A 23,749-nucleotide genomic window follows, 5' to 3' on the forward strand; every position below is an offset into this window, starting at 1 on the left:
TTATAACCCCATGTTCAGTGTGTGTTTTTACAGTATGAAATACGTAAGTCACATAACAGTATGGTACTTCAGCTATATTAGTCTGTTTTTAATCCTGTAATGTATAATTAACTTTGCAACTGTTCATTAAAAATGTAATTACTGCTTATGATATATGACCATAATATAATAAAGACAAATTTTACTTGACTGTAAAAGAGAATTGAAGATACTATGAATAATTCTGCAAACTTTAACACATTACTAATATTACTACTCTGCTTGGCAACATGCTTCCAGTAGGCAATCTTACAGGATATATATAAAAATTACAGTCTTCTAATATACATTTGCATGACCTGCTTATATCAACAATAAAAGGAGCAATAGGTTAGACTTTCAAAACTGTTTCAGTATCTTTATATCCTAACTCATGTAAAATAAAAAGTTCCTGCCAGCATCAAAGCCTGCATTCAGGTGGCCTTATACTTCAGCTAATTACTTTCATTGACAGATCATATTAGGGGGAATCAAGCTGTGTATCTTCAGAGCTGGGCTGGCCCCTGTGGAAGTGGCTGTCACTGATGATCTGGTTGATACTCTGTACCAGCAGTGCTGTCAGGACTGGTGCATAGATGTCCAAACATAGAGGTGCCACTGGCCTTGCACTAGATATTGCCTAATTATATGTGGAACCTTTTAAACAGAAACATTTGATAAGACAGCAATTTGATAATTATGGAAAGTTGGGAGAAAAAAGTATATGAAAAACTGACTGAAACACTTTACTGACTAAAGTACATCTCTAAAGAGTTCATATGATGATTTCCCTTCTGATTCTTCTAGCAGGCAGCTTATTAAAAGTATCTGAGATTTTGAAATTCTTATATTATGGCAGCTCTTCAGACAACAACCATAAGTATTTATGGTCACACACATGGATAATGTCCATTGTCAGTCCCATGGCGTCACACAGTGGTGCATGTTGAAAAATAAACAGCTCTTTAGGTAGTCCCATTTGTTCTGATGGCAAACTAAGGACTTAGTGGGTCCTAGAAAGTATTTTAGGATCTACTAATTGAGAGCTCTATCTAGCTCTAGATAATATTATTATTACCATTATTAGCATTAATTATAATGGTAAAAACCATAGCAGCAGCCAGGCAGAAGAATGCCAGTATGTGATTAAGTGGAGAGTCACTGTCAGATTCCCCCAGTACACCTGTGCTCATGCCTAATAAGAAACAACATAATTTCTTGTGAATGCCTTATGGTTTGAATGTCTGATAGCCCTGAAAGTATCAGATTTCAATTATACAAAGGACCTCTATTTCAACCCCCCAACTTCTCCTATACATCAGAGATCTTTCAAGGAGTAATATAAAACAAGAAGTTGATGTGAGAAATGTACCAATAGCTAATTGAGGTACTCACAAAACAAAGCTGAGCCTGTTGAGCTAAAGGAGGCAGAACTAGTGCTCAGGTTCTTAATAAAGCATTGAAAGGAAAGAAAATAAAGCTGCTAGAAAACATTTTGTTAGTCAGGGAGGAGTAGTTTTTCCCTCCGCCACAGAAGGGAAAGTTAATTCTAAGGGAATAGGGAACTCTCATTTTTTGATTACTGAAGGAGCTATAGGGGAGTTGTTATCAACCAGATCTTGATCTTTTATTTTATTTTATTTTTAGCTTAGTGCTTCTACCTACATCTTTACCTCTGAGGCAGAAGGCAATGTAGGTTGGACAATTTATTATGGGATTAGAAGAAATCTTCACTGGGGATTTGCTTCAGGTGTGGAAGTGTGTTTGCATGCATCTATTCACCTGTGCTGCGTTCCTGGTTTCTGGCTATATAGCAAGAACACATTAGTGTCCTTTTCCATGACTGGCAGTTATAAAGTGCTCCTACTGAAGAAGACAGCTCTGCTGCTCCGGGAGCCCAAGATATGTTGGTTCACAATGTCTCTACTCACTTCTTAGATCAGTTTCCATTAGGCAGAAAAAGGATAAGCAGCAGAATGGGTCTGGTATTAACACCAGTGAGACTGAGAGCTGCTGAGCGATGGCTGGTATTTTTCTGCTCTGCTGCATGGAAAAGAGTAGAGCAGCTCTGACCAGGAATGGTGGACTAGGATAAACCTGGCATATTTGGATCCTTCTCACTAACTTGTAATAATTTGATCTAAAAGTTGTTTGTATTAAATACCAGTCAGCTGCACAGTTCATAGCTTCTGTTGGCTGAGCTCACTTAAGTTACTAAGTGCAGCCTCAGCATGCATTTCTCCTATGTCTTTCCAGCTGCTGCCTCACCTTGTCTCCCTCCTTTACAAACTCCCTGTCTCCATAACATCCTCTTCCTCAATCCTGGAGTCTCTTTCTCCTTTCCCCCATCTTCCAAACCTGGGGACATGGTGTTTGACTCTCTGTGGCCCCATTTCTGTTTTGACACAAGTGCTCTGCCACATCACCTCAAGACTTCTCTGTGGCTGTGAAAATTTTCCACCAGCTTGTGGACAAATCTAGTGTGAAGAACAGATACAAGGTGGAACAAGCTGCAAGGGTTTTAGCATTAGCTGCTGTAGCACTTTTCTCCTGTATCACTCCATGTGACCTTGGTTATGTGGATGTACAGCCTACCTGTCACTCTGCCCCCTCATGTAAGGATGAAGTTAGCCATGATTTTTGCTGATGGTCTGTACACACTGAATAAAAGGCATTCCTCCCATGAATCACCCCCCAGATGTTCTCTTTGTTAGCTACCCTGCTACTATTCCTGTTGGGATTGGGCACTGTCATGCGCTATTGTTTCTGCTCACTTGAACAGCTGAAAGTTTTAAAGGAGCAAATGGATCATGAATAGCCTGGTTACTAAGAGCAAGAAATAAATAGAGTATTTTTTGATGTGTGTTTTATTAGTTTTATTACCTTTTCTAAGCATTTTCTAGGGGAAGATCCATCAGATTATTTCTGAAAACATTGTCCAGTCTGAACTGGGCTGAACTGTGCTAATGTTTCTTTGAGAACAAGAATGCAGACTCTGGAGTTTACATATAAGTTTGTAAATACTCTTTCCATTGTATCATTCTCTCTATTTTATTTTCATTGTGGAATGGATAGTAGTGGTCCTTAGGAATACTATCAGGACACCTGTAACAACAACTGATGATTGCTGTCAGTAGTTCCAGGAGTTTGTAGTCACTGATGAATACGTAATTCCAAAAACATATCATATCGATCTCTGATTTTCTCTTTCTTAAGTATGAAAGATGACTATTGGAGAAACTCACAAGCATCAGTCTCTAACAATAAAAAAAATAAATATTAAAAATATTTATTTGCTTGAGAATTGTGTTTCATGTGGAAATGCTTGGGTTTCTTTGCTGAATTCTGAGCTTGTGACTGAATTTATGACAGTAGAGGTGGTAAAGAATGTATTTAACTGTTTAAAAATGTCATATGTGATTTAAAATTAGCCCAGACATTTATTAATCAAAGTGAAGTTTCAAAATTAAAGTTTTTAACATAGCATCCTTCAAGTCAGCTAAGTGCAGTGAAATGCCTGCTTTGGTGAAGCAATACGAGCATGTAATGTTATGAGATTCAGCTTTAAATGTCAGCATTACTTTATTTGGAGAGTGTCCATAAAGCAAAGAGTTTGAATGCACCCATCATGAGAACTGAATTTATCATCTTCACTGATTGATTTATTGTTTCTGTGTATATCCATTCTACTAAACTGTGCATGTTGAAGTATGCTGTTTTCCCAGATGTGCAACATATGTTTTAAAAGATCAGCCAGAGTTGTATAAACTGTATAATTCAATTATAAATAATGTCAGAATACTATTACTGTGGTGCTAAGGATTTATATGTCCAAGAGTAAATAATTAATAAACAGGGAAGATGACACTGGTTAAGAGTACATGATAGATAATACCAAATCAAACTTTTCCTAGAGATACCATGTTTAGAGCCTTCAAAGCCTGTCGGGGATGAATTGGTTTTGTTTTTATCTCTTTATTTTCTAATGTTTCTACTGGTCTTCTAACAAGTCACCTCTGACACATAGATGTGAAAGGTACATCATTGAATTGAAAATATCCTGAAGCATCTGAGTCAGTATCTGTTACAGGATTTATTCCCTTTGCAGAAATATGACTTTATATTGCTGTGATTCTACCTCACATCGCAGGGTTTGGATAGTCTTCTAACTGGAATACATGCAGAAAAATGTGTCAGCTGAAAGGAAGACTAAAGCTCAACTAAGTGTAAAGCAGTGATGCAGATCTCTTTCCAGACTATTCCTTCCACTCTTAACTCAAACTCATTCATGTTACTGAGAATTACCACTGGAAAAGATTACAGATAAGAACTAACTCCGATATAGTTTTGTTCTTCTAAATTTTTGTCTTGTGAACATATGGAAAAGAATCTCACTCAAAGTCTTCACATTCTGTGAAATGTTAGAAGAAAATGCAGAAATGTGACCCTGTGAGGCTTTTATTGCTTGGTTTTGGAGGAAATGCTCTGTTTTGGTTAAAAAGGAGAAAACAGGACAGTTCATTGAAAATGTAAGCTGTTGGGCTACTCTTCACCTCAGAAGATGTAATAGATCTTCTTTGCCCAACCAAGTCTTGTGTAGAAATTAATATTCCACCTGTGTTGTTTTCATGCAATAATTCTCATTGGAATCTGCAGATTTAACACACATGAATAATTAAAGTAAGTTTAGATATTGAACAAAGCTCCCTGCTTGGCAGGCATATGGTGCTCAATCAAAATTTAGTTGTAGGAAGGGATTGTTTCTTGGGATACATCCGAGTGTATTCCAAAGCTTGTGATGAGTTTTATGTCATTTTCACTTAAAGACAATTGCATGTGATTGCTGTAACACAGCAGCTAAGAATCATTTTTGAGAACCTGGTTTTGGATATATTTTGGCTAGTGAGAGTGTAATGAGTGATTTCTAGCAAAAAATACCTGTTCTATGAAATACGAAGGCAAAGTTAATCTGATTTACTGTTTTGTGCACTTTCATTAAGCATAATTTAGCAGTTGAAAAGAGTTTTTAAAAACAGTTTAGATAGCAAAAATGTGCATTGGATGGTCCTTTTTTTCTCTTTATCATTCACATACTGACTCAAAATGGACAAATTTCTGAGGTGAAAAGCCTTCACTTGAAGTGTTTGGTGACATTGTATAAGATCACTTCCATATAAAAATATAGCATGTCATATATATCAGTGAACAGCCTGTTAGAAAAACAGTTCTTAGTTGTAGATATATAAAGAATACTTCCTACACAAATTTTTTGCATCATGTATGCTTTAAAAACAAATATTTTATATTCTTTAAAATTAAAATGGAGCTTGTAAATCTTTGTATTCCAATGTCTGCAAAAAGGCCCCCATAGTGGCCATCTCATAAGGTTCCATATGCATCCACTGCTCCTCAATGCTTACACCAGCAGCAATGGCATCTTATCCTTTGTGCAGGACAAATTCTTTTTCTAGGATTTCTCATCTGCCTTCCCAAAAATAAGCAAGCTAAGTGATTTTGTGAACTGCTAATCATGTCAAAGAGCTATCAGGCTCTCTGATCTCTGTTGGTGACCTCGTGCCCTGGGGTAACCTTGTTACATTTTGATCCACTCTGTACATAATATGTGTACAATCAAACTGAATTTTGTAGCTTGAATCTATTATATTTGTCCTCCATTAAAAGTGCTCAATTAAATTACCAGCTATTTTCCACTTAAGGACAAACATGAAGAGAGGCAAAGATGATCTGTTTGCTTTTTCATGAGTACATCTTCAATATAGAAGAATTACATTCTCTTTCCCATAATCCTTTCCTTGGAAATTGTACGGCCTATGCAATGGAAGAGGTGAGAACGTAGAGCAATGTGGTTGGTGACTATATAATTAAAAATGTGTCATAGTATGCAGATACAAGGGAGAGAAAGTATTGCCAAAATAATTTTGTTCTGGCATTCCTTAATTTTCCATGTCTGATTTTATCTCCCTCACCCCAATATTTTATAGGTCTTTTTGCCCCCATATACATATTTATCTATATTTGTAAGGGAGAATTATTTGGTGAATGCAAAACTCCCCCTAGCCTGTATTATTTATTTAGTCTCCTCAGATTTTTCTGGAATTAATGGAATTCAGCCTCCTGAATCTGAAGTTAACATCTCTGAGGACTCTCATTATATATATCCCTGTAATTTTATAAAAACATTTTAAAGATTTTTTTTTTGTGTTCCTCAATCTCTTTTATTTAAACATAGGGCTATAAAATTCCATAAGTCAGGATTTGTGTTAAAATAAGCTTGATTTTTGAGTACTGAGGCAGTTATGAAACATCACAGTATGTATCTAGGATTGAGTTTAAGTGTGCTGTATCTGTGTGGGTATCATAATGGCAAATATGCTGGCTTCTGCTTTTATAGAATTCTTTACAATTTCAGAATAATCTTTAAAAATGTTTGGTTAAATCATTTCAGCATAAGTTTGTACCTCTGGGCATAATTGTTCTTTCTGCTCTAAACGTGGTACCAGCTGTGTTCTTTTGAGATTAAGGAAATTATCATTGCAGACAACACAGACAGATGACTTTAAACTATGCACTATTTTCGCTGTGCTACTTAAGTCTCATCATAATTTGATGTCATAGTTCAACCATGTCTCTTTTGTTAACAAAACAGGAACAACAATTCATCTTCAACCCTCACCATATGGCAGAGATATTGATATGCAACAAGGCATTAGTCAAATTAGCATTTTCTGCAAACCATGCTCATCTGTGTAACTGATTCAATAATTAGATGTGTTCTTTCTTGTCTATAATGAAACTTATCATCTCCGCTAATTGAAAATGCCCAGGCCTTTTTTTTGGCAAATCCATGAAGTGTGAGTAATCTAGTTTTGAGAGGAAAATGTTTGGGTTCTCTTTGTGTTTCCTATTCTGCTGACAATTACTTTTTAGAAAGAGGACGGAGTCCAGTATGGTACTATACAATACTTGAAAGCTTTTGTGTGCTTTTGACATAGTAAAGGCTATTTATTACTTTAATGCTTCTGTCCAAGGATAGATATTATGTTGAAATGCAGGAATTTCTTCTTCTTTCATACTTACTCTTAAATAATTTTACATTTTTATGCATGTAAATTGTCATAAAAACATTTTACTCACATATATCACCATTCTATGTGTTTGGTTTTTTTTAACTGTAGCATCTTTTGAGCAGTCTACCTTATGATGTGTTTGTTAATATGTTGGATACATGAGTGATGCTCTAAATTAGAGACACCCGGAGCCACAGTTCTTTTCCTGCTTCCCCTCTGCATTTGGAGTTGGTGGCTGGAAGCTCCTACAGCAACAAGTTTTAGGGAGTAATATGCTGGCTCCTCTGTAAGTAGTCCAAAGCAGGATGGAAACCTAGATTTCCAGGCACACTCCCTGTTGTTCCAAGTTCTTTTTCCTGAGGTGTAGTGGGTACATGCTGCTGTATGTCCAGGTAGTCAATGTGTCCTGTTTTCTGTGTGAATTAGGAAACAGACAAACTGGAAAATTAATAGATGAGGATTCATGAGCTTGCAGTAGCACACAGCATATTTTGAAAATAAATAAATAAAATATCTGTAAAAAGAAAACCTGCACTATAAAAATTGATGAATTTCCCAGTCTTGTTTTACCATTTGAAGAATTTTAACTGCTTGCCTCTCCTTGCTTCCAAATGTCCATATTTTGCATTGTGCTGCAGTCTCCTGCCCAATAGTTTCAGGTGCTTACAAGCTCATTAAATGCAAATTTGAAGCTGAAGTCCAATTCACGAATAAAGATTTTCTCCTCTGTGACTTTGGTATCTGTCTTTTACATTTTGCAAATGCTTGTTGTTCTGCAGCCCTTCTGTGGTTATCTGGAGTCTGTAGTCGGCTGAATGTGTAGAAGTGAAGTCCACTTGAATATACCTTATACCTCTTAGTAACAAATTTCTTATTTTTCCTCTCACATTTAGTCATAATATCTTCCTTTAATAAACAGTCCCATTTGAAGCCAGAACACAACCTAAAATATAACAGTCCATTACAACCTTACCTCTTTGCTACAGATTTATCTAAGCTGTTTAGTTCCTATTATAACTCCATTCAGGAGCTTAACATGCCCTGTTTCTCCTCCCTTAACTCACTTATCTTTCTGAGAACATCAGGTACAAAATGATAATTCACTCTCCTGCTGTCTACCTCCTTCCAGGCTGTACCACTAACTGTACCCGACATGGCTCAAAGCAATTCAGTAGTCAATTGTGTTTATTAATTTATACACAGCAATCACATTTGTTTCCTGCAAAACACTGGATATGGAATTCCTTGCAGCAATTTCACAAATGCATGCACAAAGGGAGTTGTGAATCAGGCTGGACTTCAGTGTCTGCCCAATGTAGGGCGCAGGGCAAGGTAGGGCTGGGGCAGTTTTGCAGAGTTGGCTGTTGAGAAACATCTTAAGAAGATCCATTTGCTGCCGCTGCTGCTCGTTTGGAGTGATGGGTTAACCACCCCCTTCCTGCTCCTGCTCACCTCAGGGCACTCTGCCCTCTGCTTGCTATTCTGGGGGGGAGCACAGGAGAGGGCCTGTCATCCCAGCACTGGCCTCTACTTCTGCGCCTGGCTCTCTGCTCCTTCAGTCTCCTTTCCCCAGAAGAAGGGGCTTTTGGTTCGGCAGTCAAATGCTGCCCATATACAGCATCCTTTCCCAAAGAGGTCCACCGCCCATCCGCCCCTTACAAAGACCCTCCTTCCAGGCGAGTGAGACTCTGGTGGCTTCACAGCTCTCTCCCAGGACACACAGTTTTAGACCACAAGAGAGCAGCAGTGCACAGCCACTGATTCCACTACCGGCGTTTACTTAAATTGTGTGTCTGAAGGATCAGATTTTCAGGAAATCCTGACCAGCCAGAGCTCATGGGAGAGTCAACATGAACTCTGGCCTTAAGCCTCAGGAAAAATCAGATCCGTAACGATGCAGGGCAATCTTTAATTCTCAGGCTGGAGGTAGTTTTTACGAGCTGCAGGTAAACTATTGCATTCAATCAGAGCTGAAGGCATATTTATCTTAGTGGAAAATGAAAAATATACCCTTCCTTCTATTGATTAAATCTGTTCTTGTGTGTTGCAAACCTTTCCATGGCAGCTGTCTGCTATTATTTTCATTACACTTCAGGCACTGCAGGAGAGCTAAAGTAAAATCAGGAGGTAGCTGCAAATTAAGCTGTTACATAAACAGCTGCTTCTGACACTCAGCCAAACAACTGACTGCTGCATTGTGGAGCAAGGCTTAGTCCCCCTTTCAAATAATAGAAGCTTCTAGCATGAATGGCTCTAACCCAGGGCTTTGCAATTGGGATGGCAGCACTTTCAGCTCCAGTTGCAGACAACAGGAAAGTTAACTGACATGGCCATAAACTGTGAAAAAATTGAATCATATGTGTACTTTTGGGTGAGAAAATCCAGCCTATTCTTCTTGATTATGTATATTTAGACAATTTAATGCACATAATTTTTTTCTCCATCATGAACTGTGGTAGAAATTTTAGGGATGCTGACAAGGCAGCTGCTTGGGATTAATGCATTAAACAAAAATATAGAGAAATGGTTTGGGACCTATGAACCTTCAGGAAGCCTCGAGGGCTGTGCTGGCTGAAGTTGCTCTGAGCCTGTGCTGCTGCAGTAGTGGGGATGTGGCAGGCAGCCTGAGGAGGATGCTGGGGGCATGTGACACGAAGGGGCTACCTCAGTGATCTTGCACCTCAACACAAGCAGCAGCCCAGGGAGCAGAAGTCTGGTATCTTATGGTGCAAAATACCTGTGGCCTATGTTTCTGCAACTTGTCCTGTATAGGCAGGCTGCTGCTGCTGAAGTTTGAGGCAGAACCTGGGATTTATTTTTCTGCCTCACACAACCAGTTTTCAGCTGGACTGTAATTGAGCATTGCAGCCTTGTGGCTGGAGATTACATTGATGGCTGGAGAGGTGCAGGCTTGGCTGTGTACAGCTGTGGGGGATAACTGTGCCTGAATAACTGTGAGGAAGTGAGTGGTAGCATTGTCACTCTTTGGGAGCTCAACTGACTCCTCTATTCCATCAATAAATCACCTCTCAACTCACCAGATTAATGGATCCCCAGCCTGAGAGACCTAAGGCCATGTGTTGTGGTTTATCCATAATAAAATGAAAGGTTAAGATTAAAGCAGTGACCAGTGGTGTTGTTTGTAAATAAGAAACGTTGCCCTGATCTGAGAATAGTTTGAGAAAAGGTATTATTCACCCAACACTGCATTAAAGATTGCCTCTTGTAGAAAAATTGCCTGTGCTGATCTCACTCATGCAGTATTTGCTGCATTGATGATGGACAATACTGTGGGTGCTAAATTTAGGTGTTCTCAATGTTGCACAAGAAGCTGTTCTCTGAAGTCTGACAGCACCTCCATAGTCAGCAAATCTGATCCCCCTCTGCATTCATATACATACCTGCTAGTGTTACAAATAATTTTTACTGTTTTTTTTGTCTTGCTAGCACTTCAAACAATATAACTAAGAGGTGTCAGCTGGATTTTATTCACCTGAGTGCATTATTGTTAGAATTGTGCACTGCTTTTTGTTGCTTGAGCACAGCTGTAAGAAGACATCCTCCTATAGAGGAGGATGTCTTCTATTTATCGCTGAAGATGTGTCCTCAGCTGTTTTGTTTGTTTTGTTGACCAGTGAAGGAAGAGGTCCTGGCCCTGCTTGGTAAGGCACAGCTGGGAATCCTTAACTTTACCCTAGACTCAGAGAGGAGCCATCTGACACTCTCCTCCCCTTCTTGACCCCCCCACCCCCTCCGGAAATATCCCCATGGTTAGCTGGCATTTGCCTCTGGCCTCTGCTGCTCTGGGAGATCATATTCAATAATTTATCTTGGTGAGATCAGATTTAGGATCACCAGGGGCTTTTGCTCTGTCATAGCACAATCCTGGTGGCAATCATTAATAAACCCTTCACTTAATACAAACCCATTATTAGAAAAATACCTGCAGCTTAACAGGACCTCCATAGGTTTCCTTAAACGAGCCTTTTCCAAAGTGACTTTGACTCCCTGCTAGAGCTCCTACCGGTTGGGCAACACCTTTCAAAATTTCCTGACTGCATGGGACAGAAACAGTCTCACCTCTGATCAAAATGAAGAAAGGAAAACTTGTGTGAGGATTCATGGCTGCTAACCTGGCATCCCATGATAGAGGAAAACAAAGGTTCCATGCAGCTGTTAATGAGGTGGGGGATCTCTGTCCTGCACTCAGCTTTAAACATTTTAATTTTCCTCTTGGAAAAGATCATAGCATTATAGGGTGATCAGCCCCGCACAAGACAAGAAATCTTTTAATTTTCTGTGCAGACATGTTCCTGGCCAATTTTTAGGCAGTTAATTTTGTATCTGTATTATTTATTATCCTTTATTTCAGATAATTCTCCTCCCTCTTAAATAGCAATGTATTAATGTATTTATAAAGGCTTATCATACCCCTTTTCAGTAGTTGCTTTGCTAGGCTAAGCAGGTGAAAGGAACTTAACCTGTTTCATAAGGTGTATTAATTCTCCATTCTCAGAATCACTGTGATGTTGCTTCTTTGAGCCTGTTACCATTTGAATTACTTTTTAATAAACATAAATCAAAAGATGTCCTGCCTTTATAGAGGATTTTCTATTTTTACGTCACTGTGAAATAAGACTTCTTTTCTCTCAGCTACTGTTGTGCTTTTTCTACTTCTTCCTTCTTTTTGATGCCATTTTAACTTCCACTTTTGTGTCCCTAATGATACATCCTCATTTCTTTCCATCTCTTTTTAATTTGAGGCATAAACAAAGTTTCTTATTTTGAGAAAATAGTACTGTAAAAGGTTGATTGAAAAAATAAAATCAAAGCTCTGCCTATTTTGTGTCATAGTGGCAGAATTAGGACAAAACTGAACAATTTCAAGCTTTTTTCACAATTTCAAGGTACCCTGAAGCATTTTGTTTTGGTGTAGAAGATCTAATGAATATTGCCATGGTAACTATTTGAAGACATTACACTGAATGTTGTGTGGTTTTACTGGTATCAATTTAATACAGTAATATTAAAAATAGTGGAAAGACTATCCTCATTGCAAAATTTGGATCAGTTTGAACAATTCCTGTTGGAATTGGGAAACAGATTATTTGCTTGTAGACTTGTGCATACTTCAGTTGAGAGGAGTAATGAGCTAGGCATAAGTGATATCCTCAGCTGCCTCGTGGTCTGGCTGGTCTCACTTTTTTGACTCTGTGTTTTTCATAATGAGCCATCACTTACCTCTGCGGAAGGTCTAGTGTAGCAACACAATTAAGATCCTATGTTATACCACAGAAGAAAGTAGGCTGATGACAATGTATATTTCATCTAATGGCAGAAATGTAGGCAGAGGTAGAACAGGAAAGCAGGCAAGAATCACTCCTAATTTCTGAGCTGAGCCCAGTTAGAAATGTTTTCCAATTTACAGGCAAATAGGCCCATGTGGGAGGTGGCATGGCAGGAAGTGTGGTCAGAAATGACAAATGCAGCAGATGGGGTGTGAAAAGAGGCAGCAGTGTGACTCCATGTGTTTTGGCAGGTATGAATTTATATATTTTGGAAGGTATCAGCCTATTAAGCTTGAGAAAAACCTGAAGAGCTAAAGTACAAAACGAGAAGGTGTAACGGTAGATTGGCTTGCATCTAACAAGAACTATCCTTAAATGTCATCCCTGACTTTTTGCAAAACGCAAAGGTGAATTTAAAGCCCCATTGATTTTTCAGATATGTGATTTTGTATGACAGGCAATTACTAGATGGTCTGAAAGACACAGAGTGCCTCCTTCAGTATTCAGGTGCCCTCCATTCTCATAAACTCACAGAAGTTTAATATAAATTGATTACTTTCGCAGATTTGCAGGGTCATGTGTTTATACAAATTAATGTTTAATTTTGCACATATATGAACAACATCATCAAGCATTGTATCTTCATCACAGAGCTCTTTTTGCAGGTATAATGTATGTTTGATGATGTCAGAGATTTCTCTGATAGCTTGAGAAGTAATTCTAAGGCAGCATTCATTTGCTTTCCTTTTCTTACTCTATACTTGCTGTATTCTAAAAAGACTTAAAATGTTTCAAAGCTAAAATCATTGGTGTAACTGACTTGTTTTATCCCTGGCAGTTATAAGCTTCTTTATTTATTATCTACTCCAGGTTCAGGTGATGTCAGCTGGGTATTATTGTTCACAGGAACGACAATAACAGCTTGGGTTTTATGGGTATGTTTATCTGACAGACTAGGTAAAATTAGAAGGAAAAAAAAATGGGGCTTCAGTAATTGTTGGTAATAAAGAAGAGTTAGGGTCTAGTTCAGTGTGATACTGAAGTAGATGCTTAATTTCAAGCACGTGAGCAACTCCATTAAACTTGATTGCACAATTAAGTGTTTGAAAGAGCAGTCCCTGAAAGGCTTTTAATGTTTAGGGTATAATGTAGAAGTGCACAAGCTTCTGATAACCTGTCCTATTTGGACTGAAAATTGATCGATGAATATTTTATGTTCATGCCCACAGGTTGTGAAAAGGCTGCCAGAAATGGCCTTAGAAAGTAAGAATAATGTCTGAAATGAAGGGCAGAAGGGAATGTCAGTCTTGGCCGGAAGTGCTTAATTTTGACCTAATACCTCACTGAAAGAAGGGGAAAGAACTAATAGGTCTCTGTTTTCACTAAGAATTCAAGTGTCTCCTTATGGAATTTAAATGTCTTCTCGATAGGAACACAATGAAACAAATCTTCAAAACTTAACTTTGTGCAGATCCTATGAAGTGAAGAACTGGGACATTGAATTTTAGCTCATTTAGTGATTCTTTATAACCTTATGGCATAGACCTAGCTGGAGACCTAAAATAAGAACATACTGCAATTTAGATAGTGTTAACAACTTGTCAAGGGACGAATAGACGGAGAATCTATCTGTAGATCTCTGAGGGAGCAATTGTAAATATTCCAGATGTATAAATGGAACAGAAAGACGTTTAGATCCCTGACCTAGTGAAATTAAACTTCTGCACAAGTCAAATTGGAAAGCATGAATTAAATAAGAAAATGGAAACTGAGGTGAGAAGAACTGCATACCTGAAGAGTTCTTCCATGAAAACAGCTTGAAAAAAAATGTTTAGGACAAGTTACCATATCAGAGATTTCTCAGTAATGTGTCTTGTAGCAAAGGGGAGTTGGTCAAGGGTGACACCTCTAAGGCATCTTCCATGTAAATTACAGTACTGATTTAATTGATATAGTACAAAACTCTACTTTTCTTTCATCAGATGAGATAAAATTAAATTAATTTCATCCACCAATGTAAAGAAATTATGGGGAAATCTGTGCTTCCCATGTAGCATTAAAACTACGTGTTGCTCTGTATGTAACATTAAATCCATTAACTAAATGGAGAATGATTGAAAGAAAGCACCACAATGACTTTTGGAGTGATCACATTACATAGTGCAAACAAGCTAACTCTTGCAGTAATATCTTATGTGTCATATATATTGCTTAAAAGCATTTTAAGTGGTATTCCTGCTCCTTGTTAACTAAATAATCAGACCTTGTTGTTTCTGGTGGGATTTCTTAGCCTTGTTAATAGCTGACTTCTTTCTTCCTCATCTCAAATATCAATTTTTCTGAAGAACTAGAGCCTGGTTAGTATGATGATGGTTTTTTTTGCCTCTGTGGTGTGACATGAGTCTTACCATCAGTCTCATATGTATTCCTATCTTACCATCCTCCTCATAGGTATTCCTAGTTGTAAAGTTCTCCTTTCTTAGCCTCAGTTTCACACTCCAGTATCAACCAGGCATTGACCCTCAGCACTTTCTGGAACCCTGGTTAGGGATCCTGTAGCTGAGCCTTGGAGGTTTACAGTACAATGAGGGAAGAGCTAAGAGTTAAACAATATAAATGGAATATAAATATAACCGTGGTGAACAACAGTGACTAACTGTATGTAGGTTGGAGAGAACTAAAGTCAATAATATGTACTGTATTAATTAATTAATTAATATTCCAGAGAGAGTCTGCAAACAGATTTTGTAAAGTGGGAGCACTACATAATCAATAGGTACCCATATCATACTGAAGACTTGATTGATTGCTAGAAATAGGGGCGTTACATCAGTATTTTGTATGCTCTAGGATGTGCAAATCAGAGTATTCCAAGTTTAAATAAGGAAAGAAAGATACTACAGGCTTCAAAAATATATTCCTCTGTTACTACCTGTGGAAACAAAGGAATAGCCATGGCAGGCTGTTATGTTTTCTCATACAAAGTATTCATGCTATGTAGGATGCCTGATTTGGTGGGGGTGTACATGCACATACACACAACAGTGAACACGTCTGCAGGGTTTCTGGGAATTTGCAGAGCAAAGCAGAAAGCTGTTGGCTTCCCTGTCAGAGCCTGCTGGTTCTGTGCCATAGCAGGAGCATGACACTGTTGCATGATCCGTATATCCCATTTATATGAATCCATATGTCCCATTTAGAATGGGGCTACTTTCATGCCTATGCACACAGGCTTGCAAAATAACACTCTTTTTCAATGAGTTATTTTAATTTATAGACAGGGTTTGTTCAGCTCCTTATTCCTTTATTGGAAGATGGAAACAGCTGTTGATTAATGGGTGACACGGGTACGAATAATAAATTATTGTTTCATGACGGTGTAGTTGCTAGAGCATTAAAAAATAGAAATACACTTATTGTACTAAGAAAAAACACCCTAAATTTTTGGCCGTTTTGGCCTCACTTGCATGATGGACTTCATCATCATGACTGCATTTCATAATTGATTTTGTGTTAGCATCTACAAGGCCTAGAAAAATCTGCCCCTGCCATAGCTAGGTTTCAGTGTTAGTTAGAGAGAAAGGAATGCCTGATTTTCAGTTTAGACTACTAAAGAGCATATGGAGTATATGATGCACAATATCTAGCACAAAATATATCACGATTAAGACACACCATTCTCTTGGAAGTAGCTGCAAGAAGAATAAAAACCATAATATGGTCCATTGTCTTATGGGTGAGGATATAAAATTTTACTGACAAGCTCCTATTCATTCTGAACTTCTGCACTTGACAACTGGTATCTATCTTGTTGGGCCATGGTTCTGACATGCTTGAACTTAATGTCAAAACTCCTGTCCACTTTACTGGGATGAAATCAGGTTCTGAGCACTGCATTTTCCTACTAGCACACAGTCAAAGCTGTACAAAATATTTATTCACCCCTACTAAACCACAGCAATAACCTCTTTTTAGTTTTAATGTTTGCTAGTTTTGCTAACTTCCCATTTTTAAATTCAGAATGCTGAGCATTAGTTAACTATTAATGAATTAACCATAAGAAATCTTTACAGCTAAAATCAAGTCACAGATAATTCCCTGAGCTATTTTAAATACTGACTGAGGGTGATTCTTCCATGAACAACGCCCTATTCTGCCATATTTTTGGCAAAATGATTAGTTAGATTCTTCTGTTAATGTGTGGGATCAAGTCAAGTGGTATGACAAGTAAAATAAGATCTTAGTTAAAATAGTATTGCTTAAACATTTTATTAATTAATATATATTATGGATGTAGAATTTACTATTAATTGAAATTAAATGTAATCAGAGACTGCTTTCAGTCTCAGTGTTTTCCCTCAGTTCTCCCATCCTGAAGGGGACCCAGTGGTTAGCAGCAGTTTTGTAGAATGGCCATATAGGTCTTACAAAGTAAGAAGAGATTAATTGGGGGGGGGAAGAGGGGATTTGTCTGAATGCTATTATTTTCTTATTTTTTTTAAAGAACCTAAAATTATAATATGAAATTTCTAGGGGAAGACATCTTGCAGAACAGAGATAGTGGTGTATTTAAAGGTAGGAGTAGATTCAGGGAGGTATTAAAGTTAACATCACAGATCAAACACATGAAAACATGGTGTTAAGGATCAGCTACAGGCTTACCACAAGAAGCAGTGAAGGCCACAGCAAAGAACTGTAGAAGTTAGAGATGAAATGGTATATCAGGCTTTCTAAAGTCTGTTTTTCTGCCAATTCAGGATTGATTCCTACAGTGCACTTTGTAGTATTCTGTGCAGTCTGATTTTAAGTTTCTAGCAGTAGGAATGATGTAATTTCTTACTAGCTAGCAGTTGCTAACAAGCAACTTAAAGTCATTAGAGGCTCAGTAAACCTCTAGTGACAATAGAATATACCTCTCTGATTACTGAAAAGTACTACTGAGCTTGCTCAAGACACATAATTCATGTGTTGAATAGATGCAAGTTATGCAGATATTACTGTGCTGATGGCATGTTACACACTGAATATGTCTTAATCTCCAAGAAGCTCAATAGTGTTGTTTTTTTCTTTTTTTTTCTTTTTTTTTCTTTTTTTTTTTTTTTTTTTTTTGAAGTCAATTGTTATCTTTTTAACAGAATGTTTTTGCTTTATCTGTAGCAAGTAGATAGTAGCTATCTTGGAACAGATACCTGATATTTGGACTGAGGTTCCTGAAATATGTTTCTACTTACATGCCACTTGCAGCTATCACAGTGCAAGGAGTGACTAATGTAATCAGAATAAACACCAGATGTTACAAGCTTTCTCAGGCTTCTTGTTCTTGACTTCTTTGTAATCTGTCATAGTCACAGAGAGAAGACATTGTTATGGATTAATAGCATCACATTAAAAACTTCTTTTCTTATTGAAGGCATCTACTCTCATGCTTGAAATGGTTGATGTCAGATGTCTTTCTCCCTTTGTTGTCCTTACACATTATTGTTGCCCATGCTAAAATGCCAACTTTAGAAATACGGGGTTCAGTGAACACCTGAAAATGCTGTGCAGTAGATAATTCTGGTGATATGGAGAGCCATGAGTCCATTTCTCTTGTGCATGAGTAGAGGTAGATGACATTAGTAGATACTTGCCTGAAAAGCAGGCACTTCACCCTTGCTGCAGTTTTGGTTACATCAAAAGAAGTGCGATCATTCCCCAGATGAGTTGAAATAGACTCATAGAATCATTAAGGTTGGACGGGACCTTAAAGATCATCAAGTTCCAACCCCCCTGCCTTGAGCAGGGAACCCTAGCACTAGACCAGGTTGCACAAAACCTTGTCCACCCTGGCCTTAAAAACCTCCAGGGATGGGGCATCAACAACCTCCCTGGGCAACTCATTCCAGCTTCCATTCCATAGTTCAATAAAGATAAATGGCTGAGAACTGTAAAAGGCTGCACAGTTTCTGTTCAGCATTGGCTAAATGGAATGCTTTGACTTTTCTTTTGATGTTAACATGAAATGCAGCTAAACTTATTTTCAAACCATAAACACACTTTTTTGTTTTAGAATTTAAACAAACATTTAATCTCCATAGACTTTGTGAGTTATTTCAGTTCAGCCTGTGTTTTATAAATTGAATAAAACACTGTGAATTTTAATAAAATTTGAAACATTTACAAATATTTGCTAGTGCAGGGACTTAACCTTATCTGTCAGTTCCAATTGTAATTACAAGAAGACTTAAGAAGTCTTTTACAGCTGACAAATCATATGCTGGGATGAAAGTCACAGTACTTTATAGGAGGCTCCAGGCATATTGGTGAGGAGTAAAGAGTGAGACAGAAAAGATAAAAAGTAGCTTGCTGCTCTTCAGAGAACCTAGTGACTGATAATGATTTGTCTTCAACAGTATTAACCTGTTTGATTACAAATCACTCTTCTGAGGCATCTGTTTTTGCTCCACTGAGGTCAGTATTAAATCTATTACTTGAATAGGCCAATAATTTACACTAAATTCTGTGGTCAAGAGCAAAATATTTTCATTTTTCTCCATTCTCCTGACTTTTCAGTTCAATAATTTAGATGTTATGAGGACCAGTGAGATATGGTAACCTGAAATACAATATTGTAAATTTATTTGTTGTTCTTCTGGAGGGAACATGGTTGTAGGAAGACCTTCAGGTGTAGCTTAAACAAGCAAGGAGACAATGGATAAATCTTGTGGGTTTTTTTATGATGCAAAAATCCTCAAACCCACAGTTTGAGGGTTCAGCTTTGGTTGAAGTCTTCTTTGGTTTATTCAGGAGCTAATGTAAAATAATAGTTGAGTCTTGAAAATCCTACACTGGAGAAAATAATGAAACTTCCCTGGCACTTGGACATTAAGAAATTAAAGTTGGTCACTACTGCTGTTAGTGAATCTACTTCAGCTGTGAATTTGACTTAAACCTGAGACAACAGATTATTTTTCTTGCTGAAGGCTTTTAAGCATTCCAGTTTAACTCGCTAGAGTTAGAACCACTTTTTTTCCAGTTTTGCTTTTGGATGAATAGCTAAACCAAAACACCTGATTTGAAGAAAAGTGTGTGGAGCTGAATATTCTTGAATTTGGATAACTGTGTAGCCTTGAACCTCCCAGTTTCATCTTAGTGCCTTTGCTTGCACACTGAAATGGGGACATAAAGAAATATTTCTATATAGAGGTTCTTGAGCAAATTAACTATGCCAAGTCCTGATATTTGTATATTTGTATTATCAGAAATGTTATCTTCTTCTTACCCACACATCCACATTCACGATTCTTGTAAATGCATTTTTGAAGGAGATCCTATAGAAACTTATTTTTTTTACAACTGTAGTAAATTGTTCTGTTCTCTGGACTATGCAGCCTATACACTATTAAATAAGTCCTTGGTTTGATTCACTGTATCAAATAAAAGTTACAAGAAAGAAAACATGCCCTCTTGCTTTCTTTGTTTCCCCCATAAAATAAAAGCATATTTTCTTGCTTGATAAGATTTAATTACCAGACTGCATAAGTGAATGTAATTCACAGCAAAAGTAAGACTAAAAAGAGGAAAGATATAGTTAAGTAAAAGTAAAATATCCAGAAACAAAGTCTTTTGTCTTGATGGCGTTTCTAGGTCTGCTTTTCAAAAGACACAGAATACTCCCTGGCAATTTACTGTATGCTGACTACAGTGAGATTTTCTGCATATTTGGACTATGTGATATGGCAGATTATAATGCAATCCTCACTTTGACACTGGATTATTTTATGTGCCAGTCATGCTCTTTAGTATTTTAGTAGTTCATCATTTGTTTCATACTGTGCATGGAAGAAAACATGTTTGCTTATTTATTTATTTATCTATCTATCTATCTATCTGTTTATTTATGTTCACTACTGTATCAGCGATATCAAGAAATAATACTTGGATTGTATTATTCTAACTCTGATTTATATGATTTATTTTTCATTTCAGTTGAAGTTTACATGGTTTGTGTCTTTAAATGCACCTTCACCTCTCTGTCCTTTCTTTTTGAACTCCATTTTGCTGACTGTTACCTTGTCAGTGGGGTTAATTACCTCTTGTTCTGCTTAAGACACTTCCATTTTATTATAGCTCTCTTTCTCTGTTCTGTTTACTACTGTATCAGCGATATCAAGAAATAATACTTGGATTGTATTATTCTAACTCTGATTTATATGATTTATTTTTCATTTCAGTTGAAGTTTACATGGTTTGTGTCTTTAAATGCACCTTCACCTCTCTGTCCTTTCTTTTTGAACTCCATTTTGCTGACTGTTACCTTGTCAGTGGGGTTAATTACCTCTTGTTCTGCTTAAGACACTTCCATTTTATTATAGCTCTCTTTCTCTGTTCTGTTTTATGAGTATCCTGATATTAAATTCCTTATTCTGGACATGTATTAGAGATATGTACCTGTGTTTCAACATTAAGTCTCTCTCCTTTTTCTCAGATTGTTTTAATTTAACATGGTTTATATTTTACACATGAACAAGTAATCATGTAAAGCAATTAAATTGCTGCTTCCAATTGCATTTTGTAACAAACAATTCACGATTTCTATTTGCCCTGGTTATCTAGGTATATTAATGAATTTGTAAAGCTTACTGTTTTGGGGAATATTTTTCTTCATGGGTTGTCATTCCTTTCCCTGGCTTAGAATCTATTGGACCGTGTAGTTTCTACAATTTTACTCATTATTCTGTTAAATCTGCTTTGGAAGTAAAATTATTATGTTGCAAACACTCTTCCCTTGTGTGTGATACATCTGGGTGCACAGCAAAGATAAGGAGAATACGACTGTTCTGTGTCAGGGTGATTTAATGATGGATATCAAGAAGACATCACACAAAATAGCAGAACAAAGACTCAGCTAAGAATTAGTATAAAGCAAAGTACTACAGTTAACATGGAAAAGGGATCTCAGTGAGAGCAAACTGCTTTTGACTAAACAGCACAATGCTAAACCATTAACAGGAAGTGTAGTTCTGGGATGTGCTAACATAAGTTTAGTGTGGAGGGCATGGAATCTAACCATTCTGCTAAGTTTGCAGTGGTAATGTTTCAGCTGCAGTTTGGTGTCTAGTACTGGGTATTTCATGCTAAAGAAGATGGTGAAAATGGAGAGAGCATGTAAGAGAGTATAAAAATAATCAGAAGTTTAAAAGACATGATTTAGGATAAAAGGTGGAACATGTGAGTTGTTTCATTCTAGAAGAGAACTACTGGAGGTAAAAACCAGTGGGTATTTTAAATCTTGACTTTAAGCCATTTGTTTCCTCTTGTTCTATCGCCAGTTACTTGTGAGAAGAGTCCAGTGCCTGCCTCTTTACTAACTCCTTTCAGGTAACTGTGGAGGGCCATGAGGTCTTTCCTCAACCTCCTTTTCTTCAGACTAAACAGCCCCAGTTCCATCAGCTGTTCTCCATAATACTTGTTCTCGAGGCCCTTCACCACCTTGGTCACCATTCTTTGGACACGTTCCAGCACCTCGATGCCCCAAACTGGACACAGTATTTGAGGTGTGTCCTTACCATGCTGAGTTCAGAGGGATGATCACCTCCCTGGTCCTACCTGCCACACTATTTCTAATATAGGCCAGGATGCTGTTTGCCTTCGTGGCCACCTGGGCACACTGCTGGCTCATATTCAACTGTGTATCAATCAGAACCCCCAGGTGCCTTTCTGCTGGGTGGCTTTCCAGTCACTCTTCCCCAAGCCTGTAACATTGCACGGGGTTGTTGTGGCCCAAGTGCAGGACCCAACATCTGGCTTTGTTGAAGCTCATACAATTGACCTTGGCCCACCAATCTAGTCTGTCAAAGTCCCTCTGTAAAACCTCCCTACCCTCAGGCAGATCAACACTTCTTCCCAACTTGGTATCATCTGCGAACTTACTGAGTGTTCATTCTATCTCCTCATCACGATCACTGATGAAGATTTTAAAAAAAGCCCTGAGGAACCCCACTTGTGACTGGACACCAGCTGGATTTAACTCCATTCACCACCACTCTCTAGGCCCAGCTATCCAGCTAGTGTGTTTTACCCAGCAGAGTGTACGCTCATCCAAGCCATGAGCAGACAGTTTTTCTAACAGAATACTATGGGAAACAGTGTCAAAGGCCTTATGGAAGTCCAGGTAGACAACATCCACAGTCTTTCCCTCGTCAACCAGGCAGATCGTCTTGTCATAGAAAGAGATCAGGTTCATCAAGCAGGACCTTCCTTTCATAAACCCATGCTGTCTGGACCTGATTACCTGGTGCCCAATGGCACTCAGGAAGATCGGCTCCTTGACCTTCCCTGGCACTGAGGTCAGAATTACAGGTCTGTGGTTCCCTGGATCCTTCTTTTGGCCTTTCTTGTGCATGAGTACCACATTTGCTACCCTCCAGTCCACTGGGACCTCCCCAGTTCATCAGGACTGCTGGTAAATGATGGAAAGAGGCTTGGCGAATGCATTCACCAACTTCTTCATTACTTTTGGGTGCAGCCCATCTGGCCCCATAGACTTACAGAAGTTTAGGTGGTGTAGCAGGTCACCAACCATTTTCTCTTGGATTACGAAAGTCTCATTCTGCCCCACCTCCCCATTTTCCAACTCAGGGGACTGGGCATCCAGGGAACAATCTATTTGACTGCTAAGGACTGAGATGAAGAAGGCATTTAGCACCTTAGCCTTTTCCTCATCCTTTGTCACTATGTTTCTCCCTGCATCCAAGAAAGGATGGAGATTCTCCCTAGTCCGCCTGTTGTTATTAATGTATTTATAGAAAGATTTTTCTTTATTGTTTCTGACAGCAATAGCCAAGTTGAGTTCAAGTTGGGCTGTGGGCCTCCTAATTTTCTCCCTGCATTGCCTTGCTACATCTCTGTATTCCTCATGAGAGGCCTGTTCTGTCTTCCAGAGGTCATAATCTCTCCTTTTCTTCCTGAGCTTCAGCCAAGTCTTTCTATTCAGAGAACAGAGGCCTAAGTCTGAATGTTTTCTTAGGAAATGTTCTCACCCATTTTAAGCAGAGATCAATTTATGTTAAACTGACTTAAAACTGATGCATGATGCTATACTTTGGCCTCTGGTTACTCATTGCCACTTATGAGGACCTGTCTAATGCTTAAAAATTTAAACACTGGCTGATGTAAATTTTTTAATTGTTGCACTACCTGGACTCTTTGTCCCATTAAATAAAGCTATAAAGGAGAAATTTAAATTTTCCAAAGATAAAAGATTATTATTTAATTGAGAATGCTAAAAATTCTACCATATTGTGTAAATGCAAATGATAATAGTTAAGAATGTGTGAGGAGTGTTTTCTAATAGAAAGTACACTGAGGTTAATG

At 37.9% G+C, this 23,749-nt stretch overlaps 1 pseudogene; it reads right to left on the minus strand.

The window, feature by feature from the left end:
* Positions 1-21,938: 21,938 nt before the first annotated feature.
* On the minus strand, positions 21,939-23,496 carry LOC104394695 (annotated as a pseudogene).
* Positions 23,497-23,749: the final 253 nt, after the last annotated feature.

Source organism: Chaetura pelagica, unplaced genomic scaffold (genome assembly GCF_000747805.2).
Source record: "Chaetura pelagica isolate M959 unplaced genomic scaffold, ChaPel_1.0 scaffold68, whole genome shotgun sequence".
Classification (NCBI taxonomy): Eukaryota; Metazoa; Chordata; class Aves; order Apodiformes; family Apodidae; genus Chaetura; species Chaetura pelagica.